This window comes from Panulirus ornatus, chromosome 68 (genome assembly GCF_036320965.1).
Source record: "Panulirus ornatus isolate Po-2019 chromosome 68, ASM3632096v1, whole genome shotgun sequence".
Classification (NCBI taxonomy): Eukaryota; Metazoa; Arthropoda; class Malacostraca; order Decapoda; family Palinuridae; genus Panulirus; species Panulirus ornatus.
Window position 1 is genome coordinate 8,907,502 of NC_092291.1, and position 25,819 is coordinate 8,933,320.

General features: G+C 39.1%; 1 pseudogene; it reads right to left on the bottom strand.

The window, feature by feature from the left end:
• LOC139747412 (polypeptide N-acetylgalactosaminyltransferase 10-like) overlaps positions 1-25,819 on the bottom strand; it is a 44,467-nt pseudogene that overhangs the window by 14,861 nt on the left and 3,787 nt on the right.

The window sequence follows — 25,819 nt, forward strand, 5'->3', positions numbered from 1 at the left end:
ATTAATACCAATTTTACTGCCAACATCACAATTATAGCCTCCACCAACAATATCACTACATTTATCATCACTGTCTACACCAACACTTCCATCAATAATAGCTCTTCCACCATCATCTACAGTTCTCCACCAACACTACCGACAAAAAGTCTACCACCACCCCATGTACCATAACTATGCACACCAACACTACCATCAACATCACCACCAACAAATCTTATACCCCTGTTTACTACACAACGAACACAAACAGTATTACCAAGAAAAAGAACAACAACAACAATAACTACAATCACCATCACCATGACCAACTCTCCCATGGGTATCTACGCCATCGTTACCAACACCACCCTCACCTCTACGACTATCTACACACCGCTACCATCATCACCAAAACCACCTCCGCCACCATTATCTACACCAACACTACCGCCATTACGACCATCAGTTATTATTATATAACCCCTACCACCACCTTGCTAACCCGTCTCCCTCAAATTTATCTGCAGATATCAGGGGTTTTAGGCTACATCCAAGGTGCACAGTTGGTTACTTGGGCCATGATTTACTTCATTTCTTCTGGTGCCTAGTTTTTAACATATTTCCTTCATTAAACCTTCATACAGTATAAAATGGCTCTAATGAAATCCTCAGCCTGGCTGGACACAGCATAGAGGCAACGTACCTTGTCCTCAGCGACACTGTAACCTGGAGGGCACATCCAGTCCGCCTGCACTCTATACTTAACAAGCCTTGTCATAATCACCCAAGATTCTACACACACAACCTCTGCTGGTAAGTGTTAATATTGGCATCCCGTATATCTCGCATATCAATCTTTTTTTTTTTATAACCGCATATTTCAAGCCTGTTTTGTCTAGGATGCAAAATTATCTTTAAGGAGGGTCTTCAGGACAGGATGTTGTAAATGTTGTTTATGGTAGATATGTAGTTACCTGCCTCTATGATGCACGGAAGAAGTCCAACACTTGTTCACACACACACACACACACACACACACACACACACACATATATATATATATATATATATATATATATATATATATATATATATATATATATATATATATATATATATAACGTGGAGCAATACCATTGTTGCCAGCACCTGAGGTCCCCCCCCCCCCCCCCCCGACACGCGTAAAACACATCCATGTAAATCATAATAATTATCCCCATCCTCGTGGTCCCTGCCCACAAAGGGAAGCTGTTAACTCACTTGGGGTGTCGGATATCCTTCAGCGCGCGGTCCAACGCCAGGTCGTCGCTTAAGAGGGCATTGAATCCATTGGTGTAGTAAAGTTCATCTCGTTTCTTCTCGAGGCCGGGTGCGAGATGATGCGGCTGACCCTGCTCACCCGGACCCTTCCTTGCCCTGTCTAGGGCCTCCTGCGTCAGGTTGCGCCAGTCCCTGAGCCGCTGCAGCTCCCCGGCCACAATCCCCGTATCAGGGAACACATCAACCTGCACCAGTCATCCAAAGATACATTCAGTATATACATTTTATGTACCCAACTGCTTATCAATCTAATTGACCCGTGTACTTATCGAGGCCAGGCCTTGTTTGAAACGAAAAGGGGGGAAAATATATGCATTAGAATCATATTAATATTTTTAAGGTGCAAAACTTGCATTTTAACGGGTCATGTCGTATCTGTTAATGTATGGAGTTGCACAGTTCATCGGTGTAAGGAAAGAAGTCGGATCTCTTTCTTCTGTAAACAGATATTACTTGGTTTCAGTCCCCGCCATAATATAACCAAGCAAAACTCTGAAGACCATCGCTACACATTTATTGTATGGCCGCTGGCAACTCGAGGGTGGACCCTTGTGATGTTGCATCTTTCCATCGGATGCTAGACCTTGAAACTTTACCATTCAACAATTACTTAAATGCCCCATTTTAGACTGGAATTCACCTTGTCAACAACTACTATCTGCCCCATTTCAACTCGAAAGTTTCTATCTGTTCATTTTTATTACTTAGTGATTCCCTTTCAGATGAGAAGCATTGTCGATAAGCAAACTGATTTTGAATCTTCGGAAGTGCCTTTAAACGCATAAGCAGCAAGACGTTTACGTTATCACAACGTCCACTCGAACTTATCTGCCTCTGCAGGGTGGTATTCTCACTTCGAGAAACACAGAGCTGCTGAAGGTCAAACGTAAGGCTAAGAGCATGATGCCAGAGGTAAATGAAATGAGCTGAGAAAGGGGGGGTAAGAAATCCCTTGATTTGTTCACAATTGGACAAAGGAAAAGGTAAACAAAGACGTGATAATCACCTTATTCCAAGTAGGCCGTGGTAATGTCAATTCAGACCTGAAGTCCTCTCGAAAACATGAGGACATGAAACGGCCTGAAAACGGAAAGATGTGAACAAATTGTTCTTTAAGGACTAGTGGATGCGCGGAACATGCCAGAACATGAATGGGATTACATTGGAAAATCTATACAGGTGATAGAAATATGAAGTGCTGTTGGTAGTATAAAGCTCCTCCCCCGCATACCTGAGAAGGTAATCGCCTACATCGTCAAAAAATCATATACATAAGACTTTTAGCATTCGGCTTGATAGCTTTTATAGTGAAGCAAAAAAAAAAAAGAAAAATGCCAGATCCTTGGAATGACTTATCAATGAAGTGATAAATATTGAAGAGATTTAACGAGTCGGAGTACTTCTCTTTTAACATAGCCAGCATGCTTGTTGTATCCCATGTCGGATGCTCATCAAAATATATAGAGCTCTCGTTGATTAATCACCTCGTCATTAAACAGGAGGAGGAATACCACGTTTGGTATTGCAGAGACAGAAATGAGTCTCATCGTAAACAGACTATTCCAACTAAAGGTAATATGCAAAGGAAAAACTCTTGGTCTTTTGTATAAATGAGCAGTATGTTTAAAACGGATGAGAAGTGCATCTGCTAAAAATGATAACAAGTAATGGCATATATATATATATATATATATATATATATATATATATATATATATATATATATATATATATATGTGCTCATACGTCTGGAAGAGGGATACCCAGCGCAGTGTGCAACGCAGGCATAAACGGTTGGTTGCCATGGCGACCAGGAACTCTATCATTAACATCCATACAACACAGTACTACGTTATGTGGCCAAAAGCGTGGTCGAGTTTAAGAATTTGCACAGGTGTTTTCGTTACTCAAGCGATATATCTAAAATACACCCCCAGAACTGTTCCCATAAAGACACTGCCTAGGAGCAGCATTCGCCGAAAGCTTGAGGTCAGAGATAAGGGTAGTTGTTAGTCCACTCCAGCTATCGACACAAGGAAAAAAAAAATACACGACACAGCTGCTCCCTTGTTGTATATGTAAATAAAGTTTCGCTTCCTTTAACACGACTAACAAGACACAGGGAAGAGCATGTATTTGCTTACCAAACTTTCTTAGTTTAGCTTTTGTGCTTTAAGGATCCCGCAATGTCTAATATTTATCTTACACCCGGGATGGTCATGACTGAGGTATGCTTTTGTCCATGCCACGTGGACCACTGTAACATTCGTCAGATACTCACAGTAATTACCTCCCACAACCATCAACACAATGCAAACGAAGGCAAACAAGACACATCAGGGTCCTTCAGAGGAATATTGAACACCAACACTGAAAAAGTACTTTGTGGTTGGATATTGTCTCATGATTCATATGATGGTAGATTATGAAATTAAAACTAGTAAATGCAGTTCCTCTTAAGTTGAGGTAAATTTCCAGATCCTTAGGTTTGGTTAGGTCTGTTGCTCTCACCTTCAGTGTCACCTTGATCAGTCTAGCTAGATTTTGCCTGAGCTAAGCTCTTTATAGAAGATTAACTTGGCTCATAGCAGAAAATACCATCTTTAGCAATGAAACACCTTCTTTCCTACAAACTTTTATTCCCATTCCATTCTACATAAATGTGCTGCACTGCTGGCAACACAAAGTATGGCTTGAAACTGTTTTGTGTATTAGAAACCATCTGACTTTGAGACATGTCTAATCAAAACAGTGCATTACATACATATCTCCCTTGAGACTTATGAGTGAATGCCCCCCCCTACCCTAATTAATATATGAAATGCCTTGCAATAAATTAAGTTGAGCCTTTTAACGATAACCTATGTATAACCAGTGACAAGTACTTTAACTGAGAGTTTTTGTCGCTGTTACAAGTGATCTTTAACGTAATAGTTCAGAGTTTACTAAGATGGCCAACGAGGATCATTCCTTAGATATTTCTGGAAAATATCTACTCAGCGGATGCCAGTCAATGGTACAAAAACTCAATTAAAAAAGAATTAATATTTTTGACAAACTTCTTTATGAATGATCAAACGCCTTGGACTATGAATAATAGGTCTTGACGTCAGTATTTGCCTCCTGACATACGTCTTTCACCAGAACTGATGCAGAATGGCTCTGTCAATATTAACTTAAATAAGTCTTAGTGAATTTCATTCAGCAGATCCAGGCCAGAATGGCAGACAATCTTGCAATGCTTAACATGGGATTTGGATTCCAACGTGGCACCTATACGTACATTATCTATAAAACCTAGACTTAAATACGACTGGAATACATATTACTACAAGTAGTTGTAATATAACTAAGTTTGACTTATTAAGTTTGGTACTGGAAATGAGTAGTGACGAGACCCAGTTGTAATCTAATCAAAAGCACTGATAACGCCTGCCGCACGTATGGCTGCGCTGTAATACTATAAGCTGGCTTCTCGACCATGGTATTCCCAACTGCAAGGAACTCATGTGCTCTGCCGATACCACTTCAGGCAACACTAGACAGATAGATTGACTAAAAAAAAAAATCTCGCACTTACCGCTCACCGCTTGTGTCAGGATTCCCGCCACGTCTATATTTTTAGCACAACTTTTACTTTTCATACTTACATTTCCTGGATCCTCTTCTTTTTTATCATAATTTTTGAAATCTTTGTCGAAAAATCCTCCAGGTTTGGTCTGGTATGACTGAATTAATTTTTTCCTAACTTGCGTCCAGTTTTCATCGTAATTAGTAGTTCTAACCATATAGTAAATCAGCATGACTAAAAGGACAAATAGATATAAATGTTTATATATTCCTCGCCATATCAGTTTCATTGTTGAATAAAAGTTCGAAACGCGTTAACACTGTCCAACCTTCTTTCTACCCTGCTGGGAGGCAACTGCCCGGCCCGTCACTCCCCTCCAGCATTGGCTACCACCGGCCACCGCCACGACCACACCTCTGTGTCGCTTGTTGCTGGTATTAAGCAATGGGTTTATTATGAGTGATCTAAGTTTTTGATTAGATATATATTACTATGTAGTTTAGTGGCACGAGGATTATATCCGTTCCTTCAAAGTACGGCTGCATGCATACCAAACTTTGTCATGTACGTTTAGGATTGGCGGAGCATACCTGAAACTTTGGGGGGTAATATTTGGGGCAACATACCTTGGGGGTGTCTAGTGGATGCTTAAGGCTATTCTTTCCCTTGGTGTGGTGGTTAGTCATATTCATGAATCATATTAGTAGCTTGTGAAATCTTAATCCTTACCTATCTAGATGACTATTCAGGAAATAAGGAATTATTTTTTTGCTGGAAAAAAAAAAAAGTTATGGGGGAATTCATCTCGGATAAGACTGCTGAAAATTCTTTCCATGAATCAGTGATATTGGCTTACCGAGAAGGCTGTTCCCGAGCTTGATAACCGTGGATGAAGAGCATAGTAAGGAAGACCCAGAATGAAGTAGGTAGTCAAAGAAAAGTAATTAGGGAAACCCGTGTGAAGCAAGTTGGAACGAACCGGAACAACGGGCGCAGCTGTGGTAACAGCTGAATGACGCGTCGTGTTAAGGGAGACAAGTCGTATCGTCATAACCAATGTCATCCATGACTACCCCTCACATATAAGTTCCCTTATGATCTTCCCTGGGCCAGCTGACATGACACGTAGCACTCCAGAGCCGTCCCTCCCCGTTGTACTGACTCATAGTTCTTAAGGTGTCGTCCCTGCCCCTGTTGTCCTTACACGTAGCATATCCGGGTCGTCCTTCCGCAGTTGTGCTGACTACTTCATAGCCATCTCCCCTCCCCCTGTTGGCCTGACACGTAACCATTCGGGACCGTTCCACGCATACTCATCCTCAAAATAGTGAGTATACATAGAATTCATCAGGATTTTGCATATCACCACCAAATGAAGAGTTTTCGATTATTTCGTACCAACACAGGTTGTCAGGAGAAGGGTCATAGTCATGGTATTTACAGTCGCAACGCAGTTAGACCTTGGTCTTCAAACGTTGTGTCCGATCATGTTTATCTTGTCCCTGTTGTGTTGACGTGGTCCCTATTGTGTAGCTCTAGTTTTCGTTGTGTTGGTTAGTCCCTGTGTGTTGCCGTAGTTCCCGGTGTGTTGTGGTCGTTTTTGTCGCATGGTGGTTCCTGTTGTGTTGCTGTGTCCCTTTTATGTTGTCATGGTCACTTTCATTGCGATGGCACTTGTATACCGAAGCTCAACTCCCGTAATCACGTTCTGGTATCTGTGTGTGTGGTAGTCCGCCTCCTAGGCAAAGGGTGTGGTCCATCCCAACTGTCAGGAGTATTTTTCCACGTGGCGGGGACATATCGATTGCCTGTGGCGTGAGGAGGCGGTGAGGGAAGTCTGGTGGTAGTCAGCATGGCTATTCCAACAAGTGTTTGGTGGTGGCGGTGAGCGTAAGAGTGGCTGTCGAGGTCTTTTACGCTGACGTAACTCTTACTTGAATACAGTTTGTAGGGCTTAGAATATTACTTTGTAAAACCATGATTTGTCAGTCCTAGACTAGTAAATATTAGATTACTTGAAATTGTTGATTTTGTGAATTCTAGAATTCCTGTAAATCCATTAATTTTTTTCAGAGATGGTAGGAATAGATAATGAACTCAGTCACGACATTTATCCATTTCAAGATAATTACAGAGAATCTGTCAAATAAATGAATTAGATAAAGCAATTTCTCGGAGCTTATTCAGATTAAAGTTACATCAATACTGTACCTACAGTTCATGTTATTTAGATATCTAGAGAAGAAAAGATTTGGTATGATCTTGCGAGTGTTCCTCCGATGCCCCTCGCAAAATTTAAGCAGCCAATACTCGCAGGCGATTCTTCCCGCTTTCCTGTCTTTCTTAGTGTTTGTTGCCGTGCAAGTAATCCTCAGATGCTAGCAGTACAAATATTTAATAGTATTCAATCATACTTTTATTGCCTAGTTCACTCTGTTTTAGTACAGGACTATAGAGAGCATACCCTGAAGGATATATATATATATATATATATATATATATATATATATATATATATATATATATATATATATATATATATATATAAACTGGAGGAAGTAAAGTGTTTTAGATATCTGGGAGTGGATCTGGCAGCGGATGGAACCATGGAAGCGGAAGTGAATCATAGGGTGGGGGAGGGGGCGAATATCCTGGGAGCCTTGAAGAATGTGTGGAAGTCGAGAACATTATCTCGGAAAGCAAAAATGGGTATGTTTGAAGGAATAGTGGTACCAACAATGTTGTATGGTTGCGAGGCGTGGGCTATGGATAGAGTTGTGCGCAGGAGGGTGGATGTGCTGGAAATGTTTGAGGAAAATGTGTGGTGTGAGATGGTTTGATCGAGGAAGTAATGTAAGGGTAAGAGAGATGTGTGGAAATAAAAAGAGCGTGGTTGAGAGAGCAGAAGAGGGTGTTTTGAAATGGTTTGGGCACGTGGAGAGAATGAGTGAGAAAGATTGACCAAGAGGATATATGTGTCGGAGGTGGAGGGAACGAGAAGTGGGAGACCAAATTGGAGGTGGATAGATGGAGTGAAAAAGATTTTGAGTGATCGGTGCCTGAACATGCAGGAGGGTGAAAGGCGGGCAAGGAATACAGTGAATTGGATCGATGTGGTATACCGGGGTTGACGTGCTGTCAGTGGATTGAATAAGGGCATGTGAAGCGTCTGGGGTAAACCATGGAAAGTTGTGTGGGGCCTGGATGTGGAAAGGGAACTGTGATTTCGGGCATTATTGCATGACAGCTAGAGCCTGAGTGTGAACGAATGGGGCCTTTGTTGTCTTTTCCTAGCGCTACCTCGCACACATGAGGGGGGAGGGGGAAAGTATTCCATGTGTGGCGAGGTGGCGATGAGAATGAATAAAGGCAGACAGTGTGAATTGTGTACATGGGTATATATGTATGTGTGTGTGTGTGTATATATATGTGTACATTGAGATGTATAGGTATGTATATTTGCGTGTGTGGACGTGATGTGTATACATGTGTATTTCTCCATAACACCAGTTGGATTTTCAGGATTATTTAGAGATGCTGGGTTCTGTTTGTCACAGTGACATTTTCTGCTCTTCCTTTGTTACTTAATATACTAAAAGAATTTTAAGGAAAAAACACCAAACCATAGTGCCATGTGATATAATATGAAAGTCATCATTTGCTGACAATCTATACATGAAACTGATGAATACAAAAAGTAAAAGTATACCACAATATGAATGATATTAGGTGGTATGTAACATAGTATGTACATAGTAACTGACATTCCAAGCCAGTGCAAATGGCCTTTCTAACAGGAAATGGCGATCAAGTATGAAAAGACATATTTTTCTTAAGTGCCAAGGTTGTTCCCTGTTTCCTTTGTTATTAAGGTTGCACCAAGAACAAATAAAAGAAATGCTCTCATTCACTCACATCTCTCTAGCTGTCATATGTAGTACACTGAAACCAAAGCCCTTTATCTGCAACCAGGCCCCACAGACCTTTTCATGGATTCTCATAACTGCAGTTCATTGACAGCACATCATTCCCTGTATGCAACATTCCTTCAGTTCTCTCGATCCCATACACTTCTTGCACCCTCCTTCCTGTTCAAGCACTAAACACTCAAAACCTTTTTCATTTCACCCTTCTATCTCCAATTTAGTTTATCTCTTCTTCTTGATCACTTCTGACAGTTCTCATCAAATTTACCACTAGAGCCATGTCATCAGCAACCAATATCTGATTCACCTCCCAAGCAACTCCAACCCTACCAGACTACAGACCTACCCCTCTCTCAAATACCCTTGCATTCACTTCCCTCAGCATCTCATCTTATTTTGCCACTATGGATAATATTAATCCTTCAGATCACCATATTAATTGCTGATACTCTCTCTTCTACACAATGCAAGGAAGTATTTGAGGGTGAAAAGAATTGATTTAAACAATGACCTGTCCTGATTAGAAAGAAGTGAAGTCAGTGGGCTAAGTGGAAGCAGTAAGAACAAAGAGTATAAAACAAAAAGATGTTCAAGAATATGTGTTCTAGTATAATAAGTGTTACAAAACTCTTGCCCAAATTATGGCACAGTATTCACTCTGTTTCTGACAAAAAAGTTATTATATCTCCTTTGCCCTTTTGATCTTCCTATTTTCTGTTGTGGCTTCAATTTTTGCAAGAAGAATAGAGTACCAGTCTTCTCCCTTCCTTAACCACTGGAACTTTGTGGGTAGATCTTTAAGGTGATCAACTCCCTTTGTCACTGGTTTTGCTCCTGCCTTCTGTACTGCCTCAGGGAACTTGGCAGGGGATGCTGAGGCAACATATCCTCGAGGTATGACTGACTTCCTAAAACAAACAAATATTTTTTCAGCCATGTTGAATATTAAACATACACACTTTTATGATACATAATAAATCTTTTCAAGTCTGGGATACATGATTATCATAAAGTTTGGATGCTAATTTTCAAAATCTACCAGCAGTGAACATGATACATTAATGGAGAAGAGAACTGGAATAACTCATACCTTTGGTAATGATAGGCAGCAGCTACAGCGGTGTGTGGGCATAAAACATATTTGTGCTCTTCATATACTCTGTGCATGATCTCTGTTATTTTTGCATCATCAACTACGATTGAGTCTGTGGAGAGACAAAATTTACATGACTTGGACACAATATAAAAACAAATATCACTTAAAGAGCCAGTTATGAAGGTCAGGAAAAAATTTGTTGAAAATAATGGAAAGTTTCTGGGGAAAATCAAGAGGACAAGAAATTTACATGATGAAAGAGACAGTAATGTATAAAAAGGAAAAAGTGCTATTAAATGACTGCTTCTTCTATGACAGGAGAATCAGTTGAGTAAAAAATAACACATTTTTCATTTTCAAAATTTTTCTTTGTTTATATTATTCATTGTTACATTTGATGCACTAAATTATGCAAAACTGAATTTCTAGTAAATTCTTTTGTTGGACAGCTTATATGAGGTTATCCATATTACTTGTTTTGCTCTATATGCATCACTGGAAAGTTAGTATAAAAATGCCAGGGTTGGGCAGTTCTCTAAAACAGGCAGGAAGAAATCAACAAAACATAAGAAAATCCAAACACCTTACAAAGAGAAAAGGAAAAGTGCAGATATGATTAGGACTTTCAAGTTTCTGGACTGATTTAACAAAAACAATACCAAGCTGTTTCTCAAAACAGGCAGAAATGAATATAAAAAAGAACAAGAAACCAAGCAAGAAATGAGTCAAAGACATTCAGAAATCTGTCAATAGTAATAATGGTGGATGAGCAGAATGTACGTGAAGAATGAATGAATATACAAACCATAATAAGAGAAACAGGGCCCAATACTGTGCATAATGTACAAACAAGTGTTCATATACACTGTTTTTGTTAAGTTTTATTAAGATAAAATGGATTATTAAACAGTACTTTCTAAAAGTTGGTAAAATAGTTCCATTCACTCATCTGATCCAGTGAGAACTTTCACATACCCACAATAAATCAGAGCACTTTAGATAAATGATGTTTCTAAATATCCTTACCAACAATGGTTTCCCTCATGGAAGACTTAATATCTTCCGGAATCACCGCTTTCCCATTTTCTTCATATGTAATCATGATTTTTTTAACTCTTCTTGTGTCCCCATTAGCAGACAAATAAAGTATCCTCTCCATATTATATGGAACCTGGAATGCATAGAAATGTCTAAAGAATATACACTCACTATTCAGCACAGTAAAATAAATAATTTACTGGGATATTTGAAGACTGTGGTTTCGGTGCATTATTACATGACAGCTAGAGACTGAGTGTGAACGAATGGGGCCTTTGGTGTCTTTCCCTACCGCTACCTCGCACACATGAGGGGGGAGGGGGTTGTTATTCCATGTGTGGCGAGGTGGCGATGGGAACAAATAAAGGCAGACAGTATGAATTATGTACATGTGTATATATGTATAAGTCTGTGTGTGTATATATATATGTGTGTACATTGAGTTGTATAGGTATGTATATTTGCATGTGTGGACGTGTATGTATATACATGTGTATGTGGGCGGGTTGGGCCATTCTTTCGTCTGTTTCCTCGCGCTACCTCACTAACGCGGGAGACAGCGACAAAGCAAAATAAATAAATAAATAAATAATTTGAAGACAGGAAATAGCTGAAGAAAAGTAGAGTGAAGACTGAATTTCAGGTATGAATCTAAAGACTGCACAAGTACACACCAAAGCAACATACTGTACTCATTAGTAGCATTAATCCTATGTATGAAATTGGAGTAAAGTACAAACCTACTTTCAAGATACACAAAGAAACATATTTTCCAATATCCTTCTCTTACATGGAAGTCCTCATGCAAATTTTTAGAAAGAACATTTGTAAAGATATTCACATTACTTACCACCAGTGGTGTACTTATGTATGAACCAGAGAATGTGAAAACCACCGTAACACAAAGAGAGGAACATTATCTCCATGTCCTTCTCTATTATCATAAACTGTCAGATGTGTTCTGCACACCCTCCTCCAGCCCACACTCAGCAATGAATGAGGCCACCATAATGGGAATTATATAATAACATAGTACACTTTTCACTCCATAGGAGTCTATCATTTCCCTGCTAAGGGAAGTAATACATCAGTGGAGCCGTAGGACCTCCTGGAGAAAAGTCCTAGGTAAAGTCAGGACCCCTTCTTAGTACAGTATACTAGAGCAATAATTAGTAAATTATAAAATAAAAGTGCTTAAAACTGGTATTCAATTACAATTTGATGTGGGCATGTTCCATCTCATATCCTTAATGCACCCTTAGTTCTGGTTCACTATGCTAACATTAGATTTTCCCCTCTAATGTGGATGGCTGGCAGAGTATACTAAACCTTAACCAGTGATTTATTAAAATGCAGTAACAGGTAACTCTTTCTTCTCCATGAGGAAGCTGCCTTTCTCAGATGATATCATCATCATTGTCAGTTTAAAGTTTGTCCATCAGATTTTGAAAGGTAATCAAAAACATGGAAGAATGTTATGAATTTTGCACATATGCGCTAGCTAATTTCAAGACAAAACCATCCATCTGAAGAATAAAGTAGTAGTTTTCCTTCTTACCTGAATGTCCATAGAAGAAGCTAAGGAATGAATAACTTCATTTTTCACTGAAAAATCCCCTCTTTCCAGAGTTCTGGCTACAGTATCATTGCTGTTTACTCCAGCTACCAGTGTGATGGGAAGTCCCATTTTTTGAGCAAGGAAACCAGCTGTTGATACCATGAGGAGAGCAAATACAGTCTTTGGTGAGTAACAACTCTTAAATACAGTCTTATCAAAAAGAGTACCTTAGCATCTACTTGTACTACAACTATTATTCAAGATTAACATTCTAAACATAAACAAATATGAAATGAGAAACTAATTTCTGTTCTCTGATGAAAGGTTCACTTCAGATACAAGCTTAGCAATATGCCACTCTGCAACTGAACTACATCAAACTAGAGCAAACAACCACATCATGCATTTCCCCTTTCTCAGTGATCCCTTGAAATTGTAAAATAAGCATGAGATCATTCACCTCTCCCAGTTAGGGTCTCTCATACCTCAGTGGTGTAGTCTACACACCACCAGCTGAGTAAAACCTGTCAAGTGTAAATGTATTTTAAGCATCTGCATAGCAAAAACCAGTTTTTTATACAACAAATATGCTGCACTTGACAGATCTTAGAAGACATTTGCTTAATCTTGCAGTATCAAGGCAGATATGAGAAAGAGATGCAGACAACAGCACTATTAAAATATATCCTTGCACCTCTGATTTCTATCCCATTGCATGTCAACCATAAATTAAGGGGAATCAGCTGCATTACTACCCAAAACAATTATATAGCTGTAACAATATATATAAAGGATTTTCCCAAAATAAATATACAGCCAATTGATATGAGGTACTGGATCTTAATCACCCCCATATAAAACTCTGACCCAGTTCATTCTATCTTATGCACATTCTCACACTCCTAAGTGTTCAGCCCCTAATACCCTAATACCTTCTTCACTCTGTTCTTCCATCTCCTCTTATCTCCCTCTTCCCCAGGCTCCTGCCACTCCTGTTCCATACATCCTCTTGCTCAGTCTTTCTTCACTCATCCTCTTCATATTTCCACTAAACAGCAAACCCTGCTTACTTGTTTCAGACTCCATTTACTACCACAGCTCACACTATCATTCTGTAAATCACCTACCCGCCTCACTTCACACATCATCCTCTGGCATTTCATTTCCAATACATCCACCCTCTTCCTTTTTTATTTTCAATCAGAGCCCAAGATTCACATTCATACAACACTTATCAGGTCTTCATTGCTTTCATACATACCCATCTTTGCCCAAGCAAAAAATGTCTCTTTTCCAGCTGCTTCTGAATGCACCCAAACCTTAGTCTCCTTTCCCACTCTGTGGCTTACTTCCACCACCTAGGTTCCATCTGCTACTATGTTCACTTCCTCCAGGTTCTTCCCTTTTAGACTCGCAGTCAAACAATGCTGTCTCATCCCCCAACGTAATCCCAGATTTAATTTCATCATCAAATGAAGTTTGTCTAGGTCCCCTTAAAGTTAATGCAATCATTCTTATTCCTTACCAGTCTTGTGACCTCTTCATGATCAGAAATTGCATTTAGGTAAAGAGTCCAGTCCCTCAGGCAAGTCATTTATATATGCTAAAAATCAGTGGACCCAAGACAGAGCCCTGCACACAGACTTCTGACCTCCTCCCATTCTGAAATCTTATCTAACATGAGCCTTTTGCTCCATGCTCAAAGGTAATTTTGTGAAGAAGTCCTTCCCATATTCCTACCACTAAATCTAACTTCTTATCCCTTCCATCGCAATATATGGATATATCTGAATATATCCATATACTGAGTATGACAAAACTAATATATTATATGCAAATACTCATTCCTAAATTCTTCAGTATTCGATATTTACCAGTAATGTTGCCTGCACCACCAGTTGGCACAACCACTTCAACTGGACTGCCCACAGTACCACAAAGTTGGTAATAAATGAAGAAGTAGTGAGCTACTTGTACCATGATACGACCCCAGTTGATGGAGTTAATGGATATAAGACTGTGAGTGCTGACTAGCTCCTTATCTAAAAAGAACAGCTTCATGGCCTCATCTATTTCATCGGAGTTTCCTTCCACTGGAAGACATGCATATAAAAAGAGACATTTAGAGAGTATAATTCAGTCATGAATACTGACTATACATCATGCATAAAAAAAGAGACATTTAGAGAGTATAATTCAGTCATGAATACTGACTATACATATTATACAAAGCAATCTATATGTTTTGTAAACCTTCTACTTAAATCATTTGAAAAGAATACCCTTTAACAAGTATTTTACACTTAAATCTGAAAAATGTGATTTGATAGATGGTAAGCTCAAAATATTGAAACGAACCTTAAGAAACTAGACACAATGCAGGCATACATAGGGCTCTCATATGTAAGCAATTACTGTGTAAGCATTTGAATGCAAATTAATTTGTGCAAACTGAAAAAGAAGACCAGTATTGGATGAAATGATACTTGGAAAACATATACAGCATTCCAGGATTTAGAAAAAGCAATTGATAATGTTGACAGAAAAGGACTTTGAGGTATCTGACTATAGTCTGTACGGAAAAATTTTGACTGCTGTTCTGAGCATTAATGATGGAAGCAAAGTTTATGTGAAAGCAAATTTTGCTTAGAGTGCATGGTGTCAATGAAATGTGGCAGTGTATGATGGTTATGTAATACCATCAAGGTTGTTTAATGTTTTATTAATGAGGCATTATGTCATATAAGAGTAAGGTAAAGTGGCTGAAGCATATTGCTAAACCATAGTGGAGTAGAGAAAGATATTGTGTGCAGATGAAACTAATGAAATTAAATGGAGCTGGACAGTATGTTGGGTCTTTTTCGTGATATGAGTAGAATTAAGAAATTGATGCATATGCAAGTAAAAGTTATTGTTTTTTAAAAGAAATAGGAAGCCGCAATGTAATATCTTTATAGCTGTATGTCTGGAGAAAAGATATCAAATCTAGCCAGCCTGATAGCCTAGCTCTCACCTGACAAAGAGTGAGATCATGTAGGGTGTAACATGATTCTAAGCTTGTGTGTTTCCTACAAATAAAATATCACCAGTACACAATAAACAGAGACATCCCATTACACAGAAAATGCTAGCTCTCTTTCCTCTATGGCATAGAGAAACTCAAGCTGTGCCCAGGTCTTTGTCAAATGCATGAATTTCTGTGTTACTGCAGCCATATGATTTTGACCATTTTATTCCAAATAAAAACATCTATATAATCTCACCACAGTAGACATGCACATTATCCTCAATGACTGTAGTCATCTGCAACTCCTGAATAAGTGTGCAAAGACCATGGGGAAGCAGGACAATGATGTCCATGCACTCTCGTCCTTTTACACCCTCAATAGCTGCACTACCAGTATCACCTGACGTTCCTGTAGGTAATAGCAAATAAATATAAAGCTCTCATCTTTCCACTATGAATGAGGCTGTTTAAAATTCTAAATAATATAATTCACTATAAGGAGACAACACGGATGCATTTACCACATTTTCACATACTGTGTTGAACAGAACTATACACTGGGAAAAACTAAGATATTTCTCTGAGGTGAGAGGTTATACTCAAAAGTCATGTACCTCCTAATTCATGTCACAGGGAATATGCATCTTAATCTGAGAACTGTACATTAACTAACTTAAGTACATTTCACTTTCAAACAACTACTCATCACAGGCTAGCCTCTCACTGCCTGCAGATTTAGAAATATAATTACACTCCATTAAGTGATCATGCATTCAAATTATAAAATCATAATTGAGAATAATCAGAAGTCTAGACTACAATATGCATTCAGGTTTTTGCAAGTTTCTGCAAAGAAAGTAAAAGTTACATCACTTAACCAGATAATGCAAATGAACTTCTGAAAGCATTCTGTGTGAGTATGAAGATGTATTATTTACCATATCCTTTAACCACTTGAGGTTAAATCAAAGAAATTATCTGAAAAAACAAATGACTATTCATCAACAGTCTAAAATGTAAAAAAGAAACTAGATTAATAACATCATATCCTCACAGGTTTAGTAACTCACCTACAAGAATAGTAATATGCTGGCCATTTATCCTGAGGAAATAGTTTAGTAATCCACCAACAACAGACAAAGCCAAGTCTTTGAATGCCATGGTGGTTCCATGAAAGAGTTCAACAATATTTAGTCCCCCTTCTAAACGTTCAATACGGACTATTTCTGGTATGCTGAATCTTCTCAGGCTACTACTGATGATATCTGTAAATTCAGATATTACTATGAATGAAGGTGCCATAGAAAGTTGTCTTTATTGATATAATAAGATTTCAAGTTCAAAATCAAATGCACAGATGGTAAAACTATTTGTCTAATGTACGTGTCCAAGCATTCCAGTCTAAGATTATCATTAAGACAACAGCAAGAAAACCTAGTCTGGCAGGAAAGCCTTTGACTTTGTGATGAAAATATCCACTTATGGATTTACTTCCATGGAAAGAATACACTGTACACTCATGAGCATCTTTTTCCATTGTCAATCCTGACAATATAGCCCTTGGTCTTGAAAGGGCATCTGTCTAAATGTTGCAAATCTCTTGATGGTAAAATTACAGAACAAATTGGTCCTTTGAACTGCCACAAACCTTTGTTCATCAGGCACTGTTCTACTGCAGTGTTGCCCATCATACATCATATTCCTCGACCCAAATGCAACTTGTTTCTAAAAGGAAACAGTCAAGGAATCATCAATTCCTTCCCATCAATATACCATGAAAGTCGAAACTTTGTCCATAAGCCTGTTCCTTCATAATTATCTATTGGATGGTAACCTTAGCCTTGGTCCAAAAGGTCTGTCAAAAAAAATCATTGGATCCACTGGTACTTTCCAAGCCAAATATTGTATTGTATTTTTCTTGTCTGATCAACACCAGGGTTTGCATGACTTTTTTTAAACATATTCCTCAAAAGATCTCTGTCTATTACTGGAAAAAACATGTTTACCCAAAAGGTAACTTTTATGTTTTCAGGCTTCATCTGTCATTGCACATCCTATAGAAGTTAATTTCCCAAGTAAACATTCCATCTCTCAGCAGGACACCAGTTTTTTGGGAAGTAGAGTTGTCACTGCTGCTGAAATGGCAAAGCTTTATCTGCTTGGAGGCATAGAGAGTAGGTCTAGGAGCACTTATCAGTCCTGAGCCATGTGAAATACTGAATGGGAACCATTCAAGCTCTCTGGGTTTAGGGTAGGACCTCCTCTCTGAAAGTCACGTAAAACTAGTCACCTCTGATTAATTTTTCCTCATCTACTTTCACCATCACCATAAAATTATCAAGATAAGTAGGTACAATTGCTCCTATGATCATAACATCAGCCTTGTTGAGAGGGAAGATTAATCCTAAAGAAAAAAATATTTTTCTAAAAGGCATTGCCTTGAACCATCACATCTTTTTGCCTACCTCAAAGGCTAAGAACTTTTAAACCTGGGATAAATTGGAATACATCAATATCCATATTCAAGATCCACATTTACAGTCCATGCATTATCCTCCAAAACATTTCTCTTAAGCATATGCTTGTTTAGCACTGAAAAGTCCAAGGTCATTTTCCAGTTGCCTGAGTCTTTTTCTGTAACCTGAAAGAGAATGTTTACAAATGTTTCTGTAACATTTTTGTCTGTCATCTCCAACATGTAGTCCTTAAAAAAATCATGTCAGGGGCCGTACTGAAGTTTTCTAGGAAGTAAAGGCCAAGGTTTCAAACACGAAGCTAGTCCTCAATTAACACCTAAAAGACCCAAGTGTAAAAGTTCCAAAGGTTTAGGAAGTTCTGAAATTGGCCCACATTTTTCACTGAGATATGTAAAAGAGGATCTTCCTAGGACTCTAGGCTAACGGCTTCAAAAGGATTGTCTTGAACTTGTACTTATACCCTTCACATAGTTAAAGTTATATGTGCCAATCACTCTAATTTCACTATGGTTTCTCATGAATTTACAGGAAATGTATATAAAACTGTTGATCTCTTTGACTCAATATTCTTCATTCTTCCTCCCCTGTCTACCTTCTTAGCAACAGAATGAAGAAAGAATGTTCTGTCGGCATTTTCCCAGTCATGTCTAACTTTAAGACTGCTCAAACCATGAGAGGAACTTCAGTGTTGCTGGTAACCTCTACCAATAATTTCTGGATACAATAAAAAATGATGATAATGATAGAAGTCACCATTAATTACTATTTTGAATATCTCCAAGCTGCACCTCTATTACCGGGTCCTTTACCTACTATAGTTTTGAGTATACATGTTTAGAATAAAGTATTCCATATCTACCAGCCACTGCATAAAGTTTTGAATATCCACTGTTTTCCACAACACCACCAAAATTTTATCCATACACTGGGTGAGTGTCATGTGGCCACAGGCTACTTTTGCCCATACCTGGCAGACCATCATTTCTTAGGAGAGGCAAGAGGAGTCTCATAACCTGACAGTGTTGCTAGGCAAAGCATAGAGGCAGCCTTTTTTGCAGCACAGCTGGCTGGTTGCTTTGAGGAAGCATGTAGGTGCAGTATCAGTGGTGATATACTCCCATCAATTTACTACTCTACTGTTTTGTACATCAATTCTCTGTTCTTTTATGCAATGAGAATGATGTGATTGAAGCAAAGCATACTTTATTAACGATGAAGTGTAAGGTATCTATGTATCTCAAGTGTCACTTCCCCCTTAAATCCTCATTTCCCATGAGCCCCATACCTTGCCAACCATAGTTTTGCCATCATTTGGTCTTTTAGGAATATAATCTCAGTGTTTGGTAAGCAACTTTTGTGCATATCACTGTAGACATTTTGTTCAATCTAAAGAGAAAGAAGTCCGACTGTCTCTGCACAGCAGAGGGCTCTACATACAGTCCATAATTATTTTGATTTTTTGCACTGTGCCACAAATAAGGTTTACTGGTTATCGCCCTAATCTGAATTCCTAGCTTATGTATGGTTCCACTATGAATCCATACACACATCACTAGTAACCTACCAACACTGCTGAAAAAAATATTGCATCTCATTTACCATTAATCATCAAAGAGAGCATATGTAAATATGTTACCTTGGAAGAATGCCAGATTTACAGTACATGTCCAGTACTGTAGTCTTTGTTAGAGTAGAAGAAACAATTTTTCTAGTATTAGTGCAAATATAATGTATAATGTGCTTAGATATATAAAGAATTAAATCACACCTGATAGAAATGACTTATTAATCATAAACTTACATAAATACCATCCGTGTCACAACCAGAACCTTCCAACATCCACTCAACATCCTCCAACACCAATAAAGAGTAATGCATGCAATTTTTGGTTATTTTCTGTTCAAAGTTATGATGTAGACAATTTGTGCAGATAAAAAAAGGTGTATTTTTTACTGGGAGCATCATTTCAGTAGAGTTGCATTGTTTAAGGGTTAACTAAAGGACATCAGATCTATATTCAATTTCAAGTTTGCTTATCAGATAAGTATCTTGTATCACTAAATATACCACAGTATCATTATGATCTTATACTACTTTCTTCAACATAGATGGGTCATAATTGTCACAAAAGGTATAACTTGGTTAATCATCTTATTTCTGTCTACAGCTTTTCACAAAGAAATGGGTGCTAAACCTGTCATAACTTTTTTTGAAAAATTTTATTATTTCTGTCTACTGCTTTTCACAAACAAGTCTCCCAAGATCAATTTAAATACAGATCTTGCAGAACTACAGTCATCTAGAGGACCTCATTCCATATATGTTAACTTAGCTTTAAAGAATTGCTTATTCATGAGACTAAACCATATGCCCATGCTATGGTGGCTCAAGCACAGATTTTTTCTCCATGCCATGACTATATAAGAAAATGATTCTGATAACTATTAGTTATACTGTGCTACTTCACATTTTATGATTTACAAATGCAAAATCACACAGAAATCTAATTATGTCTTAAATTCATGGGTCCTTATTCATCCACAAACTCAGAGTACCAGACCTTTGTGTGTCCAAACTGTTCATTTGTATGTCCAAACTATTCATTACATACTGACTAACAGAAATACTTTGTCATATACTGAAAAATAAATACTTAAGCCTCACCATGTAAATCTATGTCTGGAATCTCCTTCTGATCAATAAACTTTCGTGAAATGGCATATACAAGTTCAGGGTAAGAATGTGTAGACCAATCCCTTATCTCTGTACAGCTGAGATTTGGAATGGTATCAGGCAGGTACAAACCACCATCTTTTGCAAGACCTGAAAAAGAGGAATCACATAATATTATATATATATGACACATTATTTTCAATCACACTTTTCTTTTATTGTCACTACCCTTTCTATATATATATATATATATATATATAGAGTGAATTGGAGCGATGTGGTATACCGGGGTTGACTTGCTGTCAGTGGATTGAATCAAGGCATGTGAAGCGTCTGGGGTAAACCATGGAAAGCTGTGTAGGTACGTATATTTGCGTGTGTGGACGTATGTATATACATGTGTATGGGGGGGGGTTGGGCCATTTCTTTCGTCTGTTTCCTTGCGCTACCTCGCAAACGCGGGAGACAGCGACAAAGTATAAAAAAAAAAAAAAAAAATATATATATATATATATATATATATATATATATATATATATATATATAGAGTAAATGTGAATAAGAGCAAGGTTATTAGGTACAGTGGGTTTGAGGGTAGTCAATTGGGAGGTAAGTTTGAATGTGAGAAAAACTGGAGGAAGTAAAGTTTTTAGATATCTGGGAGGGATCTAGGCAGCGGAGGAACCATGGAAGCGGAAGTGGATCATAGGTTGGGGGAGGGGCGAAAATTCTGGGAGCTGAAGAAAGTTTTGGAAGTGAGAACATTAGTGCGTAAAGCAAAAATGGGTATGTTTGGGAATGGAGTGGTGTCAACAATGTTGTATGGTTGCGAGGGTGGATATGGATAGAGTTTTGAGGAGGATGGTGTGCTGAGAAATGAGTATGTTTGAGGACAATGGTGGTGTGAGTGGGTTGGATCGATTGGTAACGTAAGGGTATAAAGATGTGGGAAGATGAAAAAGAGCGGTTGGATGGATGAGGGGATTTTTGAAAATGGGGGTGACATGAGATGATGAGTGAGGTAAAGGTTGATAAGATGATGATATGGTGGAGGTGGAGGAAGAGGGAATGGTGATGGCATGACAAAGGCAAGGTGGAAAGAGGAGTGAATAAAGTATGTTGTGTGAGTATTCGTGGTGAAAATGGGAGGGTTGAAAGGGGGCAAGGATTAAGAGCTAATTGGATCTGTGGTATACAGGGGTTGAGTGTGTCAGTGGATTGTGAATCAGGTGTATGCTTGAAGGTTGGGGAGAAAACCAGAAAAGCTGTTTGTATGTAGATTTTGATTGGGAGCATATGATAGAGTCATAGAGATGCTCTGTGGAAGGTATTAAGAATATATGGTGTGGGAGGCAAGTTGTTAGAAGCAGTGAAAAGTTTTATCGAGGATGTAAGGCATGGTGTACGTGTAGGAAGAGAGGAAAGTGATTGGTTCTCAGTGAATGTAGGTTTGCGGCAGGGGTGTGTGATGTCTCCATGGTTGTTTAATTTGTTTAGGATGGGGTTGTTAGGGAGGTAAATGCAAGAGTTTTGGAAAGAGGGGCAAGTATGAAGTCTGTTGGGGATGAGAGAGCTTGGGAAGTGAGTCAGTTGTTGTTCGCTGATGATACAGCGCTGGTGGCGGATTCATGTGAGAAATTGCAGAAGCTGGTGACGGAGTTTGCTAAAGTGTGTGGAAGAAGAAAGTTAAGAGTAAATGTGAATAAGAGCAAGGTTATTAGGTACAGTAGGGTTGAGGGTCAAGTCAATTGGGAGGTGAGTTTGAATGGAGAAAAACTGGAGGAAGTGAAGTGTTTTAGATATCTGGGAGTGGATCTGTCAGCGGATGGAACCATGGAAGCGGAAGTGGATCATAGGGTGGGGGAGGGGGCGAAAATCCTGGGAGCCTTGAAAAATGTGTGGAAGTCGAGAACATTATCCCGGAAAGCAAAAATGGGTATGTTTGAAGGAATAGTGGTTCCAATCAATGTTGTATGGTTGCGAGGCGTGGGCTATGGATAGAGTTGTGCGCAGGAGGATGGATGTGCTGGAAATGAGATGTTTGAGGACAATGTGTGGTGTGAGGTGGTTTGATCGAGTAAGTAACGTAAGGGTAAGAGAGATGTGTGGAAATAAAAAGAGCGTGGTTGAGAGAGCAGAAGAGGGTGTTTTGAAATGGTTTGGGCACATGGAGAGAATGAGTGAGGAAAGATTGACCAAGAGGATATATGTGTCGGAGGTGGAGGGAACGAGGAGAAGAGGGAGACCAAATTGGAGGTGGAAAGATGGAGTGAAAAGGATTTTGTGTGATCGGGGCCTGAACATGCAGGAGGGTGAAAGGAGGGCAAGAAATAGAGTGAATTGGAGCGATGTGGTATACAGGGGTTGACGTGCTGTCAGTGGATTGAATCAAGGCATGTGAAGCGTCCGGGGTAAACCATGGAAAGCTGTGTAGGTATGTATATTTGCGTGTGTGGACGTGTGTATGTACATGTGTATGGGGGGGGGGGGGGGGGGGGGTTGGGCCATTTCTTTCGTCTGTTTCCTTGCGCTACCTCGCAATATATATATGATACAGCGCTGGTGGCTGATTCATGTGAGAAACTGCAGAAGCTGGTGACTAAGTTTGGTAAAGTGTGTGAAAGAAGAAAGTTAAGAGTAAATGTGAATAAGAGCAAGGTTATTAGGTACAGTAGGGTTGAGGGTCAAGTCAATTGGGAGGTAAGTTTGAATGGAGAAAAACTGGAGGAAGTAAAGTGTTTTAGATATCTGGGAGTGGATCTGGCAGCGGATGGAACCATGGAAGCGGAAGTGGATCATAGGGTGGGGGAGGGGGCGAAAATTCTGGGAGCCTTGAAGAATGTGTGGAAGTCGAGAACATTATCTCGGAAAGCAAAAATGGGTATGTTTGAAGGAATAGTGGTTCCAACAATGTTGTATGGTTGCGAGGCGTGGACTATGGATAGAGTTGTGCGCAGGAGGATGGATGTGCTGGAAATGAGATGTTTGAGGACAATGTGTGGTGTGAGGTGGTTTGATCGAGTAAGTAACGTAAGGGTAAGAGAGATGTGTGGAAATAAAAAGAGCGTGGTTGAGAGAGCAGAAGAGGGTGTTTTGAAATGGTTTGGGCACATGGAGAGAATGAGTGAGGAAAGATTGACCAAGAGGATATATGTGTCGGAGGTGGAGGGAACGAGGAGAAGTGGGAGACCAAATTGGAGGTGGAAAGATGGAGTGAAAAAGATTTTGTGTGATCGGGGCCTGAACATGCAGGAGGGTGAAAGGAGGGCAAGGAATAGAGTGAATTGGATCGATGTGGTATACCGGGGTTGACGTGCTGTCAGTGGATTGAATCAGGGCATGTGAAGCGTCTGGGGTAAACCATGGAAAGCTGTGTAGGTATGTATATTTGCATGTGTGGACATATGTATATCCATGTGTATGGGGGTGGGTTGGGCCATTTCTTTCGTCTGTTTCCTTGCGCTACCTCGCAAACGCGGGAGACAGCGACAAAGCAAAAAAAAAATATATATATATATATATATATATTATATTTTTTTTTATAGAGTGGTGAGAGTAAGTGAGCTTGGGAAGGAGACTTGTGTGAGGAAGTACCAGGAGAGACTGAGTGCAGAATGGAAAAAGGTGAGAGCAAAGGACGTAAGGGGAGTGGGGGAGGAATGGGATGTATTTAGGGAAGCAGTGATGGCTTGCACAAAAGATGCTTGTGGCATGAGTAGCATGGGAGGTGGGCAGATTAGAAAGGGTAGTGAGTGGTGGAATGAAGAAGATTATTCGTGAAAGAGAAGAGAGAGGCATTTGAATGAGTTTTGCAGGGAAATAGTGCAAATGACTGGGAGATGTAAAAAAAAAAAAGGCAGGAGGTCAAGAAAAAGGTGCAAGAGGTGAAAAAGAGGGCAAATGAGAGTTGGGGTGAGAATCATTGAATTTTCGGGAGAATAAAAAGATGTTTTGGAAGGAGGTAAATAAAGTGCGTAAGATGAGAACAAATGGGAACATCGGTGAAGGGGGCTAATGGGGAGGTGATAACAAGTAGTGGTGAAGTTAGAAGGAGATAGAGTGAGTATTTTGAAGGTTTGTTGAATGTGTTAAATGATAGAGTGGCAGATACGGGGTGTTTTGGTCGGGATTGTGTGCAAAGTGAGAGGGTTAGGGAGAATGATTTGGCACAAAGAAAAAACTTTATGCCACTTGCATTCGTTTTCCCTTCAATTAACTTATTGCACTCATCTACTATTTTGCCACAGCTGTACAGATAAGTTTTTGTACATCCTTCTTAACTCGACTTTGTTAAATTTGTTACTGTACTCTTTTGAACAATGTTCATATCACTGGCATCTTCTACCTTCCAGGATATGTAGGATAAGCGGTTCCTCTTCTCCTTGTGACTCACTTCCCTTACCTTCAGTGTTATTTTCTTCTCATTTCACTGGCCTTTTCTACGTTTCCATACCTGAAGAGATCAGGATGACAAAATCACATGGATTACAAAAAACTGGTCACATTACTGAGCCCTGACATGTTTCCTATTTAACTGGAGGCTATTTACATTACGGACTGAGCATTAATAACCACAATATGTAAAAAATATTAGCAGTTTTAAGTTTACGTTTATCCTCTATTTCTCTACTGTGAGTAATCTGAGGATTACTTTCTTCTCATAACTTAACCCGTTCATTTTGGCACCTTCACCAGTAGACTGAATGTTTCATTAGAAGGGAAGACCAAGGTCACACTGTTTACCCTAACCTGAGTTGGATGTGTGTGTATTGCAAACAAATAAAATATTTTGTAGTCAATATATCTGTGAATCTCTATTGATAAAGCAGTCAGTCAAATTTCACTTCCACCAGATCTAGAGAGATCATAAGACAAAAGCAAAGAGGAAAGATACCCTGCACAACACAGTTGGAACACAAAGAACAAACAGATTAAGGAATTTTGCTATATGTGGTCACTCTGAAGAATGGTTGGCACATGATAAGCTGAAACAGAAGATTTGATGTATGGCAGTATGCATGAAATGGAGACTACTAAGACATGGAAAAATGCTGTAGGTGAACTGTGTAGTGCTGGGGGTATTTCAGATGATGGTGCCAAAGAAATGATGCTTTATTGCAAGGATAAAAGTATCAATGAACCTTAAGCTAGTGAGTCTTAACTGATGAAT